At 46.4% G+C, this 18,863-nt stretch overlaps 1 protein-coding gene across 3 annotated transcripts in view; it reads right to left on the bottom strand.

Moving 5' to 3' along the window:
- Positions 1–18,863, bottom strand: part of LOC147689445 (uncharacterized) — a 388,546-nt gene that overhangs the window by 288,252 nt on the left and 81,431 nt on the right. The window contains exon 1 of one of the 3 annotated variants that reach the window (XM_086942214.1): positions 1,676–1,795. The exons of 1 other annotated variant lie outside the window; for it this stretch is intronic. The gene's annotated coding sequence lies outside the window, so the exon portion shown is untranslated. Of the gene's footprint in view, positions 1–1,675; positions 1,796–18,863 lie in introns of those variants that run through there. One more of the 3 variants, XM_086942212.1, reaches the window with a different exon arrangement.

The following is an 18,863-nucleotide window of genomic DNA, read 5'->3' as shown; positions in this document are numbered from 1 at the left end:
CCTGAAGTCAGGAATCCTTCACCGAACATGGACGCGCTTGAAGAGAAAATGCTCCTGTTAGGGGTGTATTTGATGCTGAAAAGTATTGGAAACTCACAAACCCTGCAGCATGGTAGCAAGGGTTGAATTAAAAATATGTTACTATAACTGCGGAAAGTTATAAACAACACATAATCCAAGGCATCTGCAAGGACAGTTTCAGTTTTGTAGAGGAGCCGAGGTGTGTCGTGTGGAGGGGACCGCGGGTCTGGGGTGAGGGGCAGAGCGCAAACAAAGAAATTGTTGTGTGAAGATGTTGACACTGTCTCCCGGGGACCCTCTAACTTTATTGTACGGATTCCTGGGACAACATGTTGAATGCTGTCCCTGGACACCACACAAATCTCCTCAGATCCTCCTCCATTTTCGGAGAGTTGACGCCCAGACTTGGGGCCTTGTGGCCCCGGTGTGAGGGGGCCGCCCCACCATGAAGCATGTCACCCTCGGTGAGTGAGGGTTCTCGTCCTTTAAAAAGGGTTTCCTTATCCTCAGCAAGAACCTTTACCTCCTGATCCATGGATTCTGACAGGAGTCACAGGATCTTTCCGGTAATATTTTTCCCTCTGACACTAATGATGTCACACCTTTTCTGAGAAGGCACTATTTGTGAGCTACAAAGGTGCTGGAATGGAATGAGTGAATCCCGTACCTGAATGTACTGAAGCCGCGTGTACAGGGTGCATCAGACACAAGCTACAACCAATAACGTGCACACACAGCGCCTTATCTCAGCGGGGCCGAAGCAAGCGCTAGCTCACCCCAAGAGGAGCACAAAACCAAATCTCAACTAAGACATGCCCCCCTCCCCCCAACTCTCGAAGCAAACTCAAGCAAAAACAATCCAGCCTGACAGCTTTCGAGGGGACCCCCCAAAATACTGACGCATCTTACACAAGACCCTGTCTCATCTCACAGGGAGCCCCCAGCAGCTCAACACAGGAAGACAGCTGTGGGGCGACTCGTTGCTATCAGACCAGCCTGTCCACAAGGTGCCCAGACAAGCCCACCTGACCTGGCCGTCTCTGAGGGAACACAGCGCCCACCCCCTCAGAGAGGCGCATCCTTCTCATACCCCGTCAAGGAGAGGAACTTCCAAAGTCACCTTCGTGTCTCTTCCTCTACAGATCAGGGGACCGTGGTCCCAACAATTCTACTGGGTTCAGCCAGGCCCACTCCTTTACCACCCCCGGGTGAAGTCCTTTCAGACCCCTACCTCCTTCATGCAAGTGAAGAGGAACCGGTTGTGAGTTTAGACACAAGCGCAGCTCTGTGTGATCTTGGACACATTTTGTCTTCCCGTACCCTCACTGTTCAGCTGCACCTGTGGTGAGTCAACAGCGCATGCTTCATTGTAGGCCCTGGTTCTCCGACCCCACTCTGATCAGTTTACTCACATCCGGACCCCACAGACCTCTCTCCCTGAAAGTCCCTCTCTCGAGTCCACAGCTCTCGCCCCTGCTACCAGGCGAACTAACAGAGCAGTCTGTAGCCAGCAACACCCCCCGTGCCCTGCTGACATAGAGGTCAGGCCAAGGTTATCCCCGGATGTGACGTGTTGTCCCTGCGTGCAGAGGCCAGGTGCATGGGGTAGGGTGACTTGGCGCAGTCTGTGCTCCTGCTGTTTCTAGGCACCTACCTCTGTCCCGCTGCGGGTCCAGCGCCGCAGATCACTGGCCCTGGGATGGGGAGCGCTGTGCTCCTGCTCAGGGGTGGCGGCTGGGTGGAACCTGGAGCCGCGGACAAACCCATCCTGCTCACAGCCCCACCAAACCGGCCTGACAGCATTCTGCCTCCTTGACAAGTGAGGCGCGGGCCAACACACACACACACACACAGCACGTGGGCCAGGCCAGGCCTGACGAGACACGCTGCTCCCACCTCCAGCGACAGGAGAGACAGCTGGGGAGGGGCTGGACCTGCAGCCGGGAGGTGGGGCGCACCCAAGGCTTCTGTGACACCTAGAGAGGGCAGACACTCTAGAGATCACCCTTGGAAGAGACAGCACCTGGAGGTGGAGTACACCCCAGGCTTCTGTGACACCTAGAGACAGCACCCTTAGAAGAGACAGCACCTGGAGGTGGGACACACCCGAGGCTTCTATGCCACTTAGAGAGGCCAGAAGGGCAGAAACTCTAGAGATATCACCCTGGGAAGAGACAGCAGCTGGAGGTGGAGTACACCCAGGCTTCTGTGACACCTAGGGAGGGCAGACACTCTAGAGATCACCCTCGGAAGAGACAGCACCCTTAGAAGAGACAGCACCTGGAGGTGGGACGCACCCAAGGCTTCTCTGCCACCTGGGGAGGCCAGAGGGGCAGAAACTCTAGAGATATCACACTTGGAGGAGACAGCACCTGGGAGATGGGGCCCCCGAGGCTTCACTGCCCCTGAGTGGGGGCAGAGGGGCAGAAACTCCAGATACATCCCCCTGGGATGAGAATGGACCTGGGAGGTGGGGGCACCCAGGGCGCCTCTGTCACTGGGAGAGAATATAAACGTGTACAGCATAAGGCCCCACTACCAGGATCAGCGTCACCCTTTTCCAGGGGGGAGAAACAGTGACCAGGACACCAGCGCTGAACCCCAGGACCCCGAAGCGCAGGGATTGTGCAGTGAAGTTAACCCCTCATTAACTCCAAACTCAGGGTTTAGTTCAAGAGCCATCTTTATTGGCCAGAGCCTTCCCCAGCCTGTGGCAGCAGACGCCAGGCACAGAACACATCTCTTCACCCCCCACACTCCACTCCACATTCCAAGGGAGCCGACCCCAGAATGTAAGGAGAAGACGACATCACCACAACATCTACCCCTCCGACTGCTAAAATGCATACACATTGCAAAAGATCAAACACACAGGCAACTACACAGATAATGACCTCACAGATCCAATAATGGGGTTCCCATCTAACCCCTTCTGTAAGAACAATACAAATATAACAATGCCACTCGTGATGCATCTCAATATCCAGCTGGTTTGAGCACCACGCGTTTACTTCTCCATTCTCCGGGGTTGGAAACCTTCAACCCTGAAGTGCCTGCTATTGAAACATGGCCCGGGGCAAGGATGCCCACCAGCTCTTTCACCAACAGCCCGTCCACCAGAGGAAGACAAACTCTTCCCAGAGATGACACCCCCTCACCTTCACGACTGCCAGTTCCCGGTCTCACCTTAACTACCCGTCTTCTATTCCACCATTCATGTTCTTTGATACGGACAGCCTTTCTAGACACAGCAGCCACTCTTTCGGTGCACCTGAACTTGGATTTCCCTGTACTGACATGGGTCGGCTCCTTTATAGGCACCTAATCACCCACATTATTCCCACATTTCTCCCTCCCTCGTGACCCTGTGACTGGCGTCATAATTTCCCTTAATGTTGCGTTGGTATGTTTCGACTCTGGGACGTATGATCTTGTCTAACATTCACCCTCGGTCACACTTTAGCTGATATTCTCTCAGCCATGCAGGACATCATTTGGATGCAGATACTCATCCCCTCATGATTTCTAACGGCCACACACCGATGACAGCATTGGGACTTGATTGGTGAGACCATAACATGCTCTCTAATGCTTCACTCAACTCAATCTCATTTTGAACAGCTCACTGGATGCACTCCACCAACGTACGGTTCATTTTTTCCACCAGGCCAATGGTCTGCGGGTGGTACAATGCCACACATTTGTGTTCAATTACATTGTTCTCCAAAAACTCCCCCATTTCTTTAGAAACAAATTGCACCCTGTTATCAGAGACAATGTCTTTAGGGCAGCCTTCCCTCAAAAACAATTGTTTTAAACTGTTATACCTGCAACAGTGTTGGGCTCTTCCATAAAATCAACCTCCCACTACTTACTTTGGTAGTCTACTATTACTATTGCAGACCTAGATCTCAGTGGTAAATGAGTCTATGAAGTCTATCACCAGTTTGACAAATGTCCCTTCAGGGAACACACACAGTTGAAGAGGCATCGCTTCTGTTTTCATACCTTTGTTGCTGTTGGCGCATATCACACAAGCCTCAACCTTTGTGACAATTTCTGTATCAATACCTGGCCACCAATAGCTTTCCCTAATTTTCCTCTTGGTGATGGTTTATCTTAGATGTCCTTCATGCCCACTCACAATTATCCCTCAACCCATTGGGGAGAATACATTCATCTCCTCTCATCACTATCCTATTCCTTTCAACTGAAAACTCCTCTGCCGACTTGGCATACGCCTGCATCCTTACAGGCAGCACTTTCTCCCCAGGCAATGCCTCTTTCACATATTTCTTCACATTCTCCAAATCTTCGTCCTCCACCATTCTGGTATTCCACTCATCCTCTGTGAATGCATTATCCTGACAGACATCAATGACAACTATGAAACCTTCCTCATCATCCTCTTCACAGACCATAGTACTTTCCTTCTAGGGCGGCAGGGGAGCGAGATAAGTAATCTGCTCAAGTATTTTTACCCCTTGGATGAATTCTGTTTTGAAATCATATTGTAACCGTTTGGAACTCAATCTGGTCAATCTAGGGGGGTGGTCCTTGATGATAGTGCCCCCTAGGATATGTACCAATGGCTTGTGGTCTGTTTTTAGAGAAAATCTCCTTCCCTAAATAAAACATTTAAACATTTCGACAGCCCAACAACAGGCTACCAATTCCTTCTTTATCACAGAGAATACCTTCTCATTTTCCTACAATTACATGGATGCACATCTCACAGTTACTTTGCTTCCTGCATGACGCTTGTGTGCCAACGTAGTGTCCAGTCCATCATCTACTGTTATGATACACTCCCTTGTGGGATTGAAATGTGTCAACACTCCAGCAGACAACATTTCTTTTTTGAGGGCACTAAATTCATCTTGACAGGTGGCAATCCAATCAAAAGTCTTTTTTTAAGCAGTTCTCTGAAATTCACAGTTTTTAGCGAGAAATTGTTTATAAACTTAGCGTAGAACTGACAAACTCCAAGAAACAATGCCATATGTTCTTTGCTTTTGTGATCAGGAGCCCTTGCTTTAGCTTCTAACAAAACAGACCTAGGCTCTACCCCTTTTTCAGAAATTACATTGCCTAAATATTCTATGCTGCTTTAGGCAAACAAACATTTTTCTTATAGGCTACAATTCCAAATTTCTTCAACCTTTTTAACACCACCTGCATGAGCTTATTGTGACCAACCAGATTCTCTGCTGCCACCAGAATGTCGTCTAGGAATGTCACCAAACCTTTAACATTCTGGAGCACATTTTCCAACACATGTTGGAAAACAGAGACAGCAGATGCCGATCCAAAAGGCACCCGCTTGAATTGGAATGTGCCAACAGGTGATACAAATGCTGTGAAATGTTTAGAAGATTCGTCCAGTTTAATCTGATGGTAAGAAGATGCCAAATGTAAATGTAAATGTGTAAATGTAAATGTATAGGCATTTATATAGCGCACTACTTACCCGTAGGGTCCCAAGGCGCTTCGACCGCTGCGAAACCCTTCCTGGCTTCCCTGAGAGATGGTCCCTTAATGGGTATCTCCAGGGTGAGACCAGGCATCCCTGGCGGTCTGGTGGGGCCGTTAGTGAAGATGAGGCAAGCTAATGCCCAGAGTTGCCGAGTGTGATCGCTGATCAGAGTGGGCACCGAGGCGAGAGAATTATCGAGTCCGCTGACCCTGGTCCAGAAACCTGCCGCGCCGGGAATCGAACCCTGGTCCCGGGCCGTCCTCTGCTCTCGCGTCTGCCGCCTCTAACCAGTGAGCCACACTACTTCACTAAAATCGATTTTAGTAAACACTTTGGCACCTGCAAGCGTGGTGATAATGTCATCTATACGGGGAAGAGGATGGGAATTCACCCATATAACTTTGTTCTTACTCCTCAGGTCATCACACACCCCCAACTGCCCATTTTTCTTCTTTGCTATTACCAATGGGGATAACCATAAATGGTTCACTGACCCGATCTTCACACATTTTTTTAATAACCTCTGCCAGCTCCTCCTGTATGATGAAAGGGACATTCCTTAACTTGTGTTTGACTGCCATAGCCCTGCTCTGTACCTTGATTCTGTGTCTGAATCCTGCAATCCTTCCTATTTTATTACCGAATGCCTCTATAAACAGACTTGTCCAAAACTTATTTGCATCTTGATCAACAGACTCTTGTTCACAAGAAGTTCCATCTGTAACCAAGGAAACCTGAACTTTCCGCCCCGGCCTAAGTGTCATTCCAAATAATTCCTGATAGTACCACCCAAGTTTGTTCAGACCTTTCCTTGCTATGCAGACTTTTCTAAAAATTAGTTTAGTTTTGAACTTGATGTGATACTCAAAATATCTCATTAGCTCAATTTTCCTGCCATCATATGGTACCGGGTTTCTGTCCAGTGAGTGTAAACTTCTATCACCCCATGTTCGTTGGAACAATTCATTCCCATCGACCAAAATATTCTCATATGGGTCTACACAATGGTCTCTCCACCTTGAACTACCAGCACCAAATCTCTATCTTCACTGTGCTCATCCCCTGATTCTTCAATAGCTTCTCTGTCAGGTACAGAGTTCACCTTGTCTTTATCCTTCATAGACGGACATATCTTTGCAAAGTGTCCTACCCTGCCAAAGATCCTGCACTATACAATTCTTGCCAGTCATGGGCGACCATTTTACCCGTGCCTACAATACCCTTATCTGAAGCAAAACATTTTTTGACTGAAAAATCCTTGTTTACCCTCTTTTTTCTTTGTAAACATCTTACTTTGGCCCTTGTGGTTGGAACTCTCTTTAACAACTGACACCCCACTCTGCTCTTTCTACATCAACTCTTTGCAAGACTGTTATGAAAGTTCTATTCTCTTGCCAATATCAATGGTTTCTTTGAGAGTGGAGTTCTCAAGTGTCACTAGCCTTTCCTGTACCTTTTTGTCCCAAAAATGCAAAACGATCTGATCCTGAATGAGCTGCGAAGTGAAACACTCAAGCTCACACTTGGATGCTAACGTGCGTAAAGCTGCAACATAAGAATCAATCGATTTGTCTTGTTGTTCTCTGGTAAAAAACTTGTGGCAATTAATAATTAAACTTGGCTGTACATCAAACTGTTTCTCCAAGTATTTTAGAGCCGATTGATATTTGTCAATATCTGCTTCGTCCTCAACCAGTTCATAAGGTGGTAAATGCTCATACATAGATTGACCCTCTAACCCTAAACCTGGTTCCAACAAAAATAATTTCTGCTCCTGGTAGTATTCGTTGCCCACAATAGCCCCTAGATACTTTGTAATGGCTCTGTACCAATGCCGCCATGAAATGGGTGGGTGTCCTGGTGTCTGTAAAAAAGGAAGTGGAGCATTGATACTCTGCATGTTAGAATTTTCAGAAATAATTATTTTTAGAAAATCTGCATTTTTCCTTGCCCACTTGTCCCCTACAACAACACCATTAACCACAACCACTAGATAAGCTGTCACTACATTTGCATGCCTCAGTCCAAAACACAGTGGAAAGTGCTTTACTGTCACTAAACACAGCACGCTGACCACTGTACTACGCTGTACTTTACACGTGCATAAGCTTTTTCTGAAAATGCAGCCTGCGAGTGACACACTGTGATAAAATGCCCTGGCCAGATGACACTCCTGATGTGCTGGTATAATGTGTGCACATCACAGTGTTCAAAAGCTATCGAAAAGATGTGCACACCTTGGTCGAATAACACTTGTGACACTTGTGACTTGTGTTTTATTATGTTCTCAAAACAGTGACCAAAAACTGTGCATGTACTCCACCATCTGCCATCGTGTGGCAATGTACTGGTTACTATTGTCTCATGTTACCTCTGTATGTTAGATACATTGGTGAACATTGAAACACGCACACCTACCGGCAATGCTGGATAGCTGTGTGAGTATCACAGTGCACAGGTAAGACTGGAATTGCAACTACAGAACGTTTGATACGCGGAAAAACTCTGTGTGCGTATTACCGTGCGCCGACATGGCTTTCATTAAAACCTCACATATGGTGAGTAATTCCCTGATCCAAAAGGCCATTGGTGTCCTCTGCATGCTGCAACAAACATGCGCTGGCGGGTGACTGACAGACAGTAAGAAGTGCGCTGCCTGGAGGTTAACATGCGCTGGCGGCTGGCTGACGCGCTGGCAGATGTGCGCTGCCTGGAGAGTGAAGCGCTGTCCCTCGTGCCGAGACACTCGTGGTGCCAGTGAAGGAGAATGTGCTGCTTAGACCTGGAGCAGGCAAACCACAAAGGAACCCCTCACTTCTGCCCACAGGTATTGTGACCACATGGAATGCTGAACGCTGATTTCAGCACGTGCACCCGACAATGGTAAGCCTGTAAGTGGCCTGTACTAGCAAAACACGTGCCACACACCAAACGGTCTGGGTTTAAGTGTGCACCTGCCTTGCCTCAAAGTGCTTAAACTGTACATAACCACCAAGTCACAAAAGTGTTTGTAGCCCACACTGGCCTTTTGCCTGCTCGCCTTACCGCACCAACACTGTCTGGGCCCTCCACGTCTGAAATGGTCCTCCCGATCAGGAACGCAATCCCTAACATGACATAAAGAAAGGAGGGGGTATCTCTATAATCTATAAAAAAATATTAAATGCAAGATTGAGCCCAATATTATTTTGGACTGTGAAAGCCATTCGTTTAATATGGAACTTTCCCCAATCCACTCCTTTGTTGGAGTCCTTATTTACCGCAGCCCAGGGGGATGCAGGCAATTTATCAAATCCCTCCCAGAAGTCATCACAACTTTAGCTGCCACTTCTCCCAATATTACTCTTATGGGAGACTTTAATCTTCATTTTGATGAGCCCTGTAAGATGGATGCAATGGAGCTCACTCATGATCTTTTGGCGATACAAATGCCGCAAAAGGTGCTACATCCGCACATATAAAGGGCCACGCTTTAGACCCTATTTTCAGTAACCACCCTGGAATACGGGTCAGCGAACCTAGACCTATTCCTTGGTCGGACCATTTTCTGATCCCTTTTTCCATAACATTGGGATCAAAAATTCCCAGTATTACAATAAGAAAAAGTAAAGTAAGGCCCTGGGCCCAACTCTCAATAGATTCCTGGACATCTGCACTTAATACTCTTAATCCGGATTCCAACTCCTACTTGACCGAAGCCTCAGAAAATTTTACATGCTGGATCGAGTCCTCATTAGACACGGTCATACCAATTAAACACAGTCACAAAGCCGGAGAAAAAAAACTCTGTGGTATTCTCCGAACTTAGAGTACTAGAACAGACATGTAAAAGATTCGAGCGGGAACGGAGGAAGGGTTTCAGTATACGAGTAAAAGGAAATATAAAGAAGCAGTACAAATATATCAAAAAGAAATAAAAACAGCACAAGCTACCTACTACGGAGAGATCATTACATCAGCTAATAACACTCCCAGGGAAATCTTCCGGATCGCACAGGATCTTCTAGAGTTTCCTACAAATGACGTATCCATTGAGGCCACCTCAGAACAGTGTAATGCACTCGCAGAGTTCTTTAAGGGAAAAGTTAATAAACTTTATAACACATTCCCTAAGTCTTCTTGCCGTATCGATCTGGCAGATATGGAGATGTCCGTACAAAATCCAGAGCTTGTACTCAAAGAATTCACAGCAATGAATCTGGACAAATTGACAGAAATCTTTCCTCAAATGAAATCTGGCTCCCACATATTTTATAAAGTAGGGAAGGTGATTCTATCAAGACTCTTGGAAATGATATATCTTTCCTTGTCCAAAGGATTTGTCCCAGGCCCCTGGAAGCATGCGATGGTCAAGGCATTATTGAAAAAACCTATCCTAGACCCAAGCGACCTAGGAAACGTCTGCCCAATATTACCGCTACCGGTAACTATAAAAATTCTAGAGAAATATGTGAACACGCTGTTCTTGAATTCCCTAGAGACCCATGATCTTCTACATGCCACCCAGATGGGGTTTTGTCCTAACCATGGTACCGAGACTGCCCTTCTTGCGGTGGTAGAGGACGCTAAGCAGATCCGGGATCAGGGAGGAGCAGCTGCCATCATCCTCCTTGGCCTAAGCTCTGATTTTGATGGTCAACCTCTCCATTCTAGTGGAGAGACTCAGGAGACTGGGGATACGCGATAATGCTATTGCCTGGATTCAATCTTATCTAGATAAAAGAACCTTCCAAGTCTCTGAGCAATGCAACCTCTCAGAAACTTGAGCTCAAATGCGGAGTCCCACAGGGATCCTCGTTGAGCCCCATTCTTTTTAATGTATATAAGCGGCCATTAGCCAATATCATTTTGCCCCATAGAACTAAGATTGTGACCTATGCAGATGAAACCCAGCTGATCATAACTCTCAATGGGGCTGGCAACCTCCCGTCGGATTTCGAACTATGTGTAGAGAAAGTTGCCTCATGGATGGAGCATTCTTGCCTCGGACTCAACGGAGGAAAAACTGAGTTGATTTTTCTAGGGAACCACCCCACTGTGGGCCCCATTCAAACCTGGCCTAAGTGCTAGGTGTGTCCCCGACTCCCAAAACCAAGATAAAGGGTCTGGGTGTCTGGTTAGACAACTCACTCAAGTTTGACTATCAAGCAATGAAGGTAACCGGGGCTTGTTTTGGTATCTGAGCTCTCTCAGGAAAATCCTCCCACTGCTCCCAATGGATGCAAAGAGAATCCTTATCCAGGCGTTGGTTCTGTCACATCTGGATTATGGTAACTCCCTCTATTTGGGTGTACCCATGGCAACACTAAGAAAGCTTCAGGTCGCTCAAAATTGCGCAGCAAGGATGGGACTTGGAATTCCAAAAACCCAATCAGCCAAACTAGCCTTAAAAACCCTTCATTGGCTGCAGATCACCGAGAGAATAAAATTCAAGGCCTTGTGTATCGGCCACAAAAATATGTGGGGAACAGGCCAGGCAATCAATAAACCTCTTATCTCAAGGTATCACCCCAAGAGAATTCTGAGATCGCTTAACCTAAACCTCGCAGTTGATCCCAAAGTCAGGCGGACGAGAAGCGGAGGAAGATCTTTCGCCTTCAATGTGGCAAAACTGTGGAATACGCTCCCATTACACATCCACGCGGAAATGCACATCCTACCATTCCGGAAGCTTTTAAAAACATGGCTATTTCAACAAACATCTTCCTAGATGTATCGGTCTCTCTATTCCGCTGTCTAGCGCTGGGATGCCCGAGGGTAGCCATGCGCTTTATAAATGTTTAATAATAATAATAACGCCATAGTAGGGTAGACTGCACACTGGCTAATTGGAGGATGTTCACTGTGGCCAAATCGTCACCAAAATTGTAGTGAAGTTAACCACTCATTAACTCCAAACGAAGAGTTCAGTTCAAAGATGTTTTTATTGGCCACAGCCTACTCCAGCTTCTGGCAGCCACTGCCAAACATAGAAAACATCCCATCATCCTCCACTCTGCATTTCCATATTCCAAGGGAGGAGAACCCAGATTGTGGAATGTAAGGAGAGGAAGACACCACCACAGATGGCAGTGAAGCAACACAAACAACAAACACACAGTCCAGAAGCACGAGGGCAAGAGTTTAACCAGGAAAAGGTGAACCAAGCATGGAAAAGGCAAGGTTAGGTGAATGAACTAAACAGGAGAGGTGAGGCAATCAAACCGCAGATCCCTGTCGGGCAAAGAGCCATGAGTCAGGGCAGGTAAATATGCTCTGCCAATATTGACCCGGAAGCGGCGCCGCTCCGCAGTGGTTAGCGGTCTATGCCTCTGACCCATCCATGGGCGTCAATTCACCAAAATGCCTGGGGTAGCAGAAAAGACAACACATGCCAATTTACCTTTATTTTGACTCACACACACACGCTTACGCATACACACACATTCACACAGTCTTGCACATAAACACACTTTCACCCGCAAGGACACATGCAACATACATTTTAAAGATTTTTTTTTACTTAACTCAGCTGCCAGTTACGGTCATATTCCAGCTAATTAGACTCTATTTTATTTACACTAACAGTAAATAATATTATTCACTATTAGTGTAATAAAAAATTGGCAGAAAACAAAGGGCGTGGAGGCCCAACCAGCGTCCATGAGGAGAAGCTTCCCCTGGGTTCCAGACACTGATGTGGCCACCTCTGAGGCCAGGGGTCACAAAGGCAGTGTCAGAGGTCTCAAGGGGAAAGCCAGGGGTCGCAGCTACAGCCCCTGGCGACCCCTAAATAGGGTGACCAACCGTCCGTAAATTTCACGGACAGTCCGTAATTTCGGCCGTCTGTCCGTTAAGGATCCTTTAACGGACGCCATTTGTCCGTAATTTTAACCGGGCACAGCTTGCCCCCACCTCCCTTCAAAACTCCGAGGCTTTTTCCAAAGCTCAGACCCCCAGCAGCACTGTAGAGGCACAGCGGGGTTGCCTCACACCTCCAGCCCTTGATGAGCTTTTAAGAGGGGCTCGAAGGTGACAGAGGGAGGGGCTGTGGCTTCAGGAGCAGGGGCATCTATTCAGATGCAAACAGCCCTGAATGCGTCTCTGCTATTTAGAGGGGCCGCCGCCTCACACATTCCCTTTCTGCCAGGGCCCCAAACATTGTAGAACCGGCCCCGATTGTAGCACTGGTTCTCTTCACAGAGCGGAACTTCAAACATGCAACCTATAATGTAATAAAGTAAAGAAATGGCACAATCGCACCCACACTGATTAACAAAGTATAGAGAACAATCAGTTAAATCAGTTCTCTTGGAGTATCTCCTTTACGTACTGTACATCACAGTGGGGGCTGGCAAAACTAACATTTTGGACAGGGAGCCTGTCTTCTCGTTGTCTTGTCCAGGAGGGGGTGAGGAGCCCTACCCCACCCAGGAAGAGACCAAGATGATACTAGAATACTGCATGCCCACCCCTGTGCCCACTCTGGTGGATCCTGTTCCCCCTCCTGTGATCGCTCCTGCCCCCCCAGTGATGGCTCCTGTGCCCCCCATTTGATGGCTCCTATCCCCTCCCTCCCCCGCCTGTGATGGCTCCTATCCCCCCCCCTCCCCCCAGCCTGTGATGGCTCCTGTCCCCCCTGTGGTGGCTCCTGTCCCCCTCCTGTGGTGGATCCTGTCTCTGCCCTGGGTGGCTTCTGTCTCACTCCTGGAAAGACTCCCGCAGCGAGGGTGAAGTTCTTGATGGGCCTCTTCTCAGAAAGGCTCAGCTCAAAATTAATATGAAAAGGTGGGCGAGTGAGTAAGTGAAGGGATGGCTGGATGAATTAGTGAAAGGGTGAGTGGATGAATGAAAGATTAAATTGAAAGATAATGAGAGAGGATGGATGGATTTATGGAGTGCAAGGATGGGAGAGAGAAAATGTAAATAGCTAGATGTATGGGTGGAAGCGCCTTGAGACCCTCCCGGGTGAGTAGTGCGCTTTATAAATGCCTTGATTGATTGATTGCTTGAAGGGTAGCTGGATGGGTAAAAGGGTGGATGGATGAGTGAAAGCGTGGATGATTGAGTTGATGGATGAGTGAAATGATAGATGATTGATGAACTGATAAGTGCAAGGGTGAATGGATGGACAGATGAGCAAAAGGGTGGATGCAAGGACGGATGAGTGAGTGAAAGGGTGGGTAGATGGACAAAAGGATAAATAGATGAGTGAAGGAGTGAAAGGATATATGGATGAGAGAAAGGATGGATGCGTGATAGGGTTAATGGATGGATTCATGAGTGGATGAGTAGATGGGTGGGTGGATGGATGGAAGGAAGGATTGCTAAGTGAAAGGGTCGATGGAGAGAGAAAGGGAGGATGGATGGATGACTGAAAGGATGGATGGTTGGAAGGATGAGTGACTGGGTGGATGGATAGTAAGTGAAAGGATGGCTGGATGGGTGAAAGGGTAAATGGCTGGATGGATGAGTGAATGAATGGATGGATGGGTAGAAGAGAGGATGGATGAGAGTACAGATGGATAGGGTGAAAGGGTGGATGGATAGATGATGGATGAGTGAAAGGATGAATGAAGGGATGGATGAGTGAAATGATAGATGGACGGATACATGATGAATAGGTTTGCAAATGGTTGAATATGTTTGGATATGGCTGGGCTTACTTATATACTATTGCGCGACCTCTGATATGTCTTTAAAACTTATCCAATTGTCCTGAATTTGTGTCCTGAATTTTGACCCTTTGTCCTGAATTTTTACAGTCACCGTCCTGAATTTGCACCAATGCCAGTTGGTCACCCTACCCCTAAAGGACATCCATCTATCTTACAGAGTTGTCAGTCCTTTCCTTGCGTAAATCGGGTGGATCTATGGTTTAGGTGGGAAGGGGCGCATGGGATGGAGTTGGGGGTAGGAGAGGGGTGGATGCAACACTGATGTTTATAGATCGTCCGTTGTGAGAGTGACTCTGTCACCCCATCCTCACTCGCTTCTGCGCTGAAATCCTGGCGAGACCCCCGCCCGTTCCCAAATAAAAACTTCCTTTACCAATGAACTGTGAATCCTTTTCTGGAAATTCCATTGTGTGTTAAAGGGCGTTAATTTGGGGGACCTGCATGTGTCCTGGGTCAGCTTTAGATCCTCTTGTTGTGGTGGTTTGTTTTCAGCGCCAGGAGAGACACATGATAAATACAGTGACCAGCACCTTCTCAGTTACACTCTCGTGGTTACGAGCGCCCAGAGGCTCACTGTCAGAACATCCAAGATCCTTGATTTGTGGTTTGAAATGTGAATTGTTTTATCCTGCAGGAAAGAGTTGGACTTTCACCCAAATTGTGAAATACCTTTGTCAGCCACTCATCCTCAACAAATAATGTACTTACAAAGCAGTGCTTAATATGTGCCTGTGCCCTCGTCAGCAGGCTACTGCAGCTTGCACCCTTCCAGTCCCTGCCATCACTGCCAATGACAGAACAAATACAACTGCTAACCATCACACTCCTCCAGGTGTGACAATTCAGACTATTCCAGGCCCTAAAAGATATACAAATGTGTTGGGTATCAGGTATTACTCGTTTTAATGTATATTGTATTGATAAACAACTATTGTTGTCATCTCTAAATTAAACAGACAGTGCCACCATGTGGCAGACTGTTATAAGTGCAGATAATGACAATAACGTGTTGGTGCTGAGCACAGGAAACTACCGGCTCAAATTAAGCAGTGTCTCTACACAGGCAGCAGACGTGCATGAATGATGATGGTATCCTCGTCCTGCCAAGTGTCACACATCTTGTGTTAGACTCACTCAAACTACTCTAATCTCTGCATCACTGATGCGTGGTGGATTAGTCATTCACACCAGCTCTCTTACAACAGCTTTATGATGTTGTTCATCTTTGGGCAGTTATACCTATTGAAAGAGTCTCCGTAGAAGGACTTTCATTGGTTAGCTGAGGCAGTTACCATGGCCCCTCCCTCACTCTAATCTAAGCATCAACCCTTTTAAAATAAATCACCAGCCTCTCAGGACACCGGTTTCTCAATAAGAAGGCTACTAGCAGGCACTGTGGGAGCCTGCTTCCGAACACAGATTGCAAGCACAGGTACAAGGTGCAATCACTATCACTAAAAACAGAATTTTTGAAAGCAGTGTAAAGATTTAAACAAAATCTTTATGCACATTTTGCAACAGCCTGTTTACACAGTGTGCAACCTATCTTATACTGCATTTAATACATTTTTAAAATAACGACTCACTTATTCACAGTGCTTTCTGTCACATGCTTGGACCTCTTAGCACCATAAATATATATCACTATTTCCCTAGTGCACCAACCAGTATTCCAATCAGTGACAGTCCAATTACACCTACAGACGTCGGAAGTGATCACATTAACCAACCAAGGTGTCCTATCTGAAAAATGCATTTCCCACAATTAAATGTGAGTTGTTATTGTTTTTAATTCAAGGTGTGTGTAGTACATTTTTTTGCATTTACCTGTAGGATTAGGAAAAAGGTTGACAAAAAAATTATAAATTAGTATGGGGCAGATTTAAAAGCCCTTGCGCCGCCGGTCTTCACACTGCGTGGCGCACTAGAAGCACCTGTAGGATTAGGAAAAAGGCTGACAAAAAAATTATAAATTAGTATGGGGCAGATTTAAAAGCCCTTGCGCCGCCGGTCTTCACACTGCGTGGCGCACTAGAAGCGCAACCTGCTGCGTGATATTTACAAGCACAGGAAAAGGCTTTACGAGTGCTTGTAAATATTGCCCCTTTTCCACAACACTTTCAGGGAAATGCATCAAAAGAAAAACCAGTCGCAAACGGGCAGATTCTCAGAATCTGCCCCTTTGCGACTGGTACCATCCCAAATGCAAAAAATAGCAATTTAAGTAATCTCTAAGGGCCATATGTATCAACATTCCGTTTTGCGATTCCTAAATAGCGATTTTTAAGGAATCGCTATTTAGAAATCGCAAAATGGTATCTATGTAGAAAATCGCTTCTTTTTAGCGATTCCTTAAAATTCCATAATTGCGATTAGCAAATTGCTAATCGCAATTAAGGAATAATTTCCCATTCATTTCTATGGGTCAGGAGGCCCATAGGAATGAAGGGGAAATTGTGAATCGCAATTTGCTATTCGCAAATTGTGAATATTTTCAAGGGTGCAGGGGTGTCTCAAGAATACCCTGCTGCACGCCTGAAAATGACATGTGTGCGCATATGGCGCACATACATGCCCAAAGGGCATGTATGAGCGTCACATGGCACCTTTTGATTTTTAAAATAATGTTTTTTTGAAAGAATTCGCAACTTACCACCAACTAGAAGTTGGTGGTAATTTGCGATTCCTTAATGGCATTTTGGAAAGTTTTTTTACCTGATACATTGCATTTAAGGAATCGCCAAATTTGCAATTCCTCAAATGCAATCGCAAAATAAGGAATGGCAAATTTAGCGATTCCTTATTTTGCAACAAAAATGTTTCATACATACCATTTAGCGAAAATGGGTTCGCAAACGCCGGAATTCTGCAAATTTCGGCGTTTGCGAACCCATTTTGCCTTGATACATATGGCCCTAAATTGCGATTACTTAAATTGCGGTTGCATTTAAGGAATCGCAAATTGAGATTCCTTAAATGCAATGCATTAAAGTAAAAAAATTAGCTATTTCGCTAATAGGAGACACAAATTACCATCAATTTGTACTTGGTGGTAATTTGCAAAAACATTGAAAAATGCACTAAAGTGCATTTTTCAAAGTTCCATTTTATACACACACATGCCCCTGGGGCATGTATGTGTGCAAGATGTACTCATATGCAGATTTCATGGGTGCAACAGGGTGTCACTTTGCGAGTACCTATTGGGTACTCACAAATTGCGAATGTAATTCCCAATCATTCCTATGGGCCTCGAGGCCCATAGGAATGAATGGGAAGACATTCCTTAATTGCGACTCGCAATTTGTGAGTCGCAATTAAGGAATGTTTAGAAACCGCTATTTTTTTGCAATTTCTACATGCATAGGCTTTTGCGATTCCTTACTTGCGATTCCTTAAAAATCGCAATTAAGGAATCGCAAAAGTCTACCTTGATGCATGTACCTGATAGCATGTTAGGGGTGTGACATGGGTGTTGCTGTGGCTGTTCCAACGCAACACCCATGTCCACTAATTCTTTTCCAGATTTATGAGCAATCGTAAATCTGGAAATGCATCAGAATGCTATGCCACCCTAGGGGTGGCGTAGCGAGGAGTAGCGTAGTGCAACGAGGCTAAAGAGGAAATCACCCCTTCCGGCACAAAAACAATATCCCCACGACGCAGGCATCCTTGCACCATGGTGCAAGGGTGCCTGCGCCGGCGCATGGCAGCAGTGTGTGCGCCAGCGCAGGGGGAAGCACAGATATGTGTTATTTTGTTGTGATATGTTGCATCCCTGTGCTTCGAAACAAACGCAGCGCTGCGAAGCAAAATCACTGGAAGCACGGCGCTGCGTTAGTTTCTTGTAAATCTGCCCTGTGTTCTTTTTAGCCAAGTCTCTGACCCACTCCCAGGCTCTCTGACCCCACCCCCAGACTCTCTGACCACACACCGGACCCTCTGACCACGCCCCCATTTTACTCAGGATCACCGTTCCCATAACTTTCTTGAGGCAAAGACGCGGGTCTCTCTATCTCGCCTGCCCCTTGTCCAGTCTGCCCCTGCTCTAGAGAGCGAGACAGAAAAAGAACAGGTGGCATATTATCAAGGGCCTTATCTCTGCTTTTTTGTTTTTAAAAGCCAAAAAAACAGAGATAATGTTTTCGCCCTATTCACAGGAGGGTGATAACATGCATAAGCGCATGTTAGCACCCTTTTACCTGACGCCTCCCTTTGCATCTCTAATGAGGTGCAAAGTGGGCTTCACTGGGCAGGACAACCTTGTAAATATTGCTGATGTGCACATCGCGATATTAATAAGGCAGCCCCAGTATTTAAGCATACGTTAGTTTTTGGAGAAAACCGATGTTTTCGCCTAAAACTTAAGTCTGCAAAAATGCTGACTTGTCTATACTTTATAATGGAGGTGGGTAATGTTGATACGACCACAGGGTTGTATCAGCAAGGTTATCGCCGTTTTCCATGGAACATCGCTAGAAAACCAGCGATGTTCCATGGAAAACAACGCTATCACTGGAATAATTATCGCCATTGTGCTACGCGTTGTTAATACAGCGCTCGCATGTCAATAATTATCAGCGATAGCCGGCGATAACAATTCTCATGCTAAGAACGGCCAGCGATAATTATCGCTGGCCGTTGATAATATGGCCCCAAGATCTTTATTCTCACAAAATATATCCCTCTATGTGACAAAAAAATAGGTC

Source organism: Lissotriton vulgaris, chromosome 10 (assembly GCF_964263255.1).
Source record: "Lissotriton vulgaris chromosome 10, aLisVul1.2, whole genome shotgun sequence".
NCBI classification, from domain to species: Eukaryota; Metazoa; Chordata; class Amphibia; order Caudata; family Salamandridae; genus Lissotriton; species Lissotriton vulgaris.
This window is presented reverse-complemented; position numbering and strand designations above follow the sequence as displayed.